We start from the raw sequence: 5495 nt of genomic DNA, 5'->3' as shown, positions 1-5495 counted from the left end.
TCACAATAAACTTTGCCCCAAACACGATTTATTTCTCATATAAATTACATGGGAATTTGCCACTTTCTGCAAATACTTTTTTTCTTTCGATTTTGTTCTCTTCTTTCTCTTTGTTCTCAGTCACGACCATTACACATTTTTATACAGAATTGAACGCTCTCTAAAAAAGGTCTCTCGCAATTTTTCGATAAACCTACTCCTTCAAAAGTTATTCACGGTTAAAATTAACCATTCGGTAAATACCTAAATTCTTCAATTTTTTCGACAAAATAATGATTATTTAAAAAAAAAATTAATTTGTTACTGTTAAAATATACAATTCTGGTGGTGATAAGGTTGGCAATTAAGAAATCTTCAAGTCTAATAAAGTTTAAACCATTTAAGCTGATTTATTTTAAAAGAAAACATTGTTTATTAAAATAAATCAACTATACCTAGGTAGGAATAACTTTTGAAGGAGTAGGTTTATCGAATAATAGTAATAATATTTATAATAATAAGATTTTTAAGCGTTGTTAAACTTTTGCCAAATTATAGGTTATAATTTTGTATCAAATTACACACACCGGAAAAATCTAGGGATATCATTTTATTAAAGTTAAAAATAAATGTTTTGAATAAACAACCACATATTTGTAGGTCGATTCTTTCTACTTCGATTGAAACGAAGTAGTCACACTAGTTATTTCTAAATTTGGAATATTTGCAGAAGTGTTTGTGCATTTTTTGTCAAATGTATAAAAAGCACCTAGCATCAATTGTTCGAATTTAACCTGTACTGGCTATGTTTTTATGATAACTGGCCAGAATTCATTCAAATAACTCTGTTTAGTATTAAACGAGATTATGGAGCGTAGACATCTTAACAGAGACGAAATGCTAAGGGCCATGGGTATGCTCGAAGCTGGAATGCGCGAAATCGACGTAGCTAGAGCATTAAATACAACGTATAGTGTAATATCGCGATTAAGTGCACGCTATCGTGAAAGTGGTGATGTTGCTGAAAGGCCCACAGGGCGACATCGCATTACTACCCCACAGCAAGATCATTTTTTACAATTAAATACTCGACGCCGACCGACTCTTACAGCACCAGAGCTTAGTTTAATTCTCCAGGAAACACATAATGTGACCGTTAGTCCTGACACTGTTCGCAATAGATTAATAGAGGTCAACTTAAGAAGCAGACGCCCCTGGAGAGCTCAACCTTTAACGAGAGGAAATCGAGAGGTACGATATTTGTGGACCCAAGATCATGTTCAGTGGTCGAATGAACAATGGGCCAATGTTCTCTTCACGAATGAGTCACGCTTTGGAATTCATCCGGATTCCAGAAGGCTTAGGGTATGGAGAGAACCGGGAAACCTTATTCGGTTGGATCATGTTCAGGAAGTGCACCCTTATCAAGGTGGAACAGTTATGGTCTGGGAAGGAGTCCAGTTAGGCCGAAAAACCGATTTCGTTTTTCTTGAAAGGTTTCTAACAGGAATCACATATCGTGATTTAATTCTTGAGCTTGTCGTATTACCATATGCCAATAATTTTGGGAGAAACCTCATTCTCATATATGACAATGTACGGCCTCATACAGCCAGAGTGGTAAGTGAGTTTATCAATGCTCATCAATTAAGCATCTTACCCTGGCCGGCACAATCTTCTGACCTCAACCCCATCGAGCAGGTATGGGACGCGGTCCAAAGAAGAATTTTGAGAATGGACATGCCTCGTGAAACTCATAGGGATCTGGTTCGGGCCGTGAATGCAGCGTGGCAGGCTGTACCTCAAGAAGAGATCGACAACCTGATCAGGAGCATGGAGAGAGGATGTAGATCTGTAATGAACAGTAGAGGAGTCCATACCCTTTATTAAGTAAAAATGGTTTTATCTTTTTTTTAATTCACAGTTTAGAATAAAAAAAAATATGTGTATTTTTTTGAGATCAATAAAAATCAAGGTAAATTTGAAAAACTCGTAAAAAGGTAAATTTCGCATTTTTATTTCCAATACGTCCTGTTATTTGTTTATTTTAATTTTATTATATCAGAAATGCAAATAATAAAATTACTGACGATGGCTGGATAAAATTGTAATATCCCTAGACTTTTCCGGTATGTGTATGTCAAATAGACATGATAAATATTTTGCATTTTGCAAAATGTTTTTTAGACTGTGTTATTACGTGTGTTTTTTGTTTTTTTTTCAATTAAGTGGAGGAAAACTCGAGAGAAAATTAGTTGTTGACTCAGACCATAGTTTACCAAAAACTGGAGTATCTGTAAAATATCATCACACGATATATAGGTAAATAATAAATTTTAGTACTGCAGAGAGATAATGTCAAAAGATACTGGTTTAAAAAAAATTAAGATTAAAGTTAATTAACCAACTCTTAAGGTATAAAATTCGGTAAGGTAATAAAATATCTCGATTAGATTTTTCAGTGTTATACAGTTTTTTTCACAATATTACTTTGAAGTAATCACGTCACCAAAATTTTAAATTATTAATTTTCTGCTCTGCGTTCCAGTGGTACCAACTTATTTCTTTGTAAAATAAAATAAACAACTTTGAAATTAAAATGACAGACACATCTATCACTGTCAAGGATTTTGTCGTTAGACAGACTATGCTTCACCACAATACAGCAAAACACAGGACAAGTGTTTTGCTAACTATGTTAGCATCATCAGTTATTAATTTTCTGCTATGCGTTCCAATTGTACCAACTTATTTCTTTGTAAAATAAAATAAACTACTTTGAAATTAAAATGACAGACACATCTATCACTGTCAAGGATTTTGTCGTTAGACAGACTATGCTTCACCACAATACAGCAAAACACAGGACAAGTGTTTTGCTAACTATGTTAGCATCATCAGTTATTAATTTTCTGCTATGCGTTCCAATTGTACCAACTTTTTCTTTGTAAAATAAAATAAACTACTTTGAAATTAAAATGACAGACACATCTATCACTGTCAAGGATTTTGTCGTTAGACAGACTATGCTTCACCATAATACAGCAAAACACAGGACAAGTGTTTCGCTAACTATATTAGCATCATCAGCAGATTATATGTTTTGATCGCCTCAAAATTGAGATTACGGTTGAGGATTGGAACCTTTGGTGTTACAACAGCAGATTATAAAACATTAATACACCAAAACAATTTACTTTTGCACTAGACGAGCGTTTCGCTATCCATGCAGCATCATCAGCAGATTAAACCTGCTGATAGATATTTTTTTGAGCATGATAAATATGATATGTATCGAAATTTTTGGTTTAAGAACAAAAAAAAATAATTTATGTTAATGTAAGAAATGAAAACATACAGCATGACGGTGTTTTGTTAAGGCGCACCATAATAAAGGAGACTAAATCGAGCAGAGATAAAAATTATACATGTAAATTTCGAGAGATATAGGAGGCTAACCGTACGCTGGCACCAACCAACGTACACTCGTATTAATCTCCAGCCTCCTGGATACCTTTCCATGTAAAGACGTTGTTGCTCTTTCTCGCGCAAAGCTCAAATATTTATATATGCAAAACGGCCCGGCCGTACATTTGTCAGCCGCTTTCATTTTCCCGCGCCGCGACATCGACTAATGACTGACATTTGTCATCTTCCGTCTCTGTGCGGCTCTGCGCGGTTACCCGATGCATTTTTAATAGAAAGGAAAGGTGCTACTGCTGCTTGTGTTGCTGTTGTTCTTAGGGAAAACAGTTAGATGTATGGGATAATCTAAAAGAATTTAATTCAAGATTGTTAGTCGATACCAAAATGACAACACAGACAGAAAAGAAATATAAAACGGTAATGGAAAAATCAATACGACAAATAACTTCCAGTACTAAGGATTATACCAACAATAAAATAACTTTACTTCATAAACAATTCAGTAATTTCTCAGAAAGCTTCGGTTAGATTAAGCGGCTAACCGTCTAAATGAGACCTTCAGCATCCATTATTAATGGCTGTTCGACCAGTAATGAAGATTTCGCGTGTATACACTTTTATATATACCTATTTGTATATAATACTGTAGAGAAGACAGTCAGAGTTAGATAAATAAAAAGAGAAGCTTTAACGATTTGTTTGAAACTCCATACAAATTTATGGATCGAGTTATTTTCTATAAAATATTTTTTTTCAAACGTCACAAAAGTATTAATTTTTGCCACGTGATTTACAATATAAAAAAGTCATTTTCAGGCCTAGGCATAAAAGTAAAGCACTTTTACACCTAAGCATATAAGTAAGAATAGTTATTTTTTATACAAGATGATAAAATGATATGTCGACCGAAATGATTTTTCGTGAATTAATTTCGGGAGACGATAATGCAATTTTATCGCGTTATTATTTCAAGGAATTTATTACGAGTAGAAAAATATTGTGCTGGGTTGGCGTTGGTTTATATGTAATTTGACAAATAAATAAAGCTGTCCCTTTAGTTGTCAGTTTTGAGTCAATATTTTTTAATTCTCTTTCGTGTCGATTGCTGATTGAATTGGAACCAGAAATGGCTCAAAACGAAATAAGTAATTTACCAACAGATATTCAGGCTGAGGCGACAAACGCCATATCTAAACTACTTCCATTTAAATCCCGAATAACTTATGAAAAGGAATACAAACATTTTCAAAAATGGAAGCAATTAAAAAACGTGCGACAAGAAATAAAGTTTTTCACCTATCCTCTCTGTTAAAATATCATTTAATCTACCCTTGCGGTTAAAGTACTATTTTATCTACTATTTTTAATAGATATAAGGCAATTTTAACAGTTGCTATGGAAAAAATATATTACTAAACTGACATATAGTGTCAAATTGAACGAGCGTAACCATAGTTTCTCGATATATAATTACTTTTTTAATTTATATTATTTGCAACGTTTCTGAAATGTCAAATCAAAAATCAAACATCTATAATATCCAAACTGAAACTAATCTCAGTCTCTCCGAAGTTTAAGACAGAATACTTAATAATTAATTATGTTCTTTGTTTCATTTTCAGGTAGCCTAACGTCTCTATATAACCTAAAAACAGAGACGACAGTGAAGTAGTTTAAAGAAAACCCGTTTCGGAGACCGAAAATAGACGGAAAGGAGTAGCTCCTTTATTTCTTTTCGTTTGCAACAAAAAGATCATTTTCTAGAATGGAAAAGAATGATGGACAAGAACAGGCCGAATCGGTACGGCTGAGCGATTGGCAAGCTGTGAGCTTGATGAACCCACTGAGATCTTCATTAGATCTTTTTTCCTTTTATTTCTTCTCTCTTTGGTCTTTTTTTATTTTAGATGGAGTTTTCAAAAGAATTCGTTTTAGTGTGTTAAAGGAAACCAGATTTGGGAGGAGGAAGAAAAGTATCATTTAAAATATCTTGGAATTGTATAAAAACATACTTTTTGTGAAAGCGTTTCGAAATTGACAGTTTTTGATATTTATTGGAGATTCGAAATGACGTTCTTTTAGGCACTAGT

Source organism: Sitophilus oryzae, unplaced genomic scaffold, assembly GCF_002938485.1.
Source record: "Sitophilus oryzae breed Bouriz unplaced genomic scaffold, Soryzae_2.0 scaffold_2006_pilon_pilon, whole genome shotgun sequence".
NCBI classification, from domain to species: Eukaryota; Metazoa; Arthropoda; class Insecta; order Coleoptera; family Curculionidae; genus Sitophilus; species Sitophilus oryzae.
Note: the sequence above shows the minus strand (reverse complement) of the source record.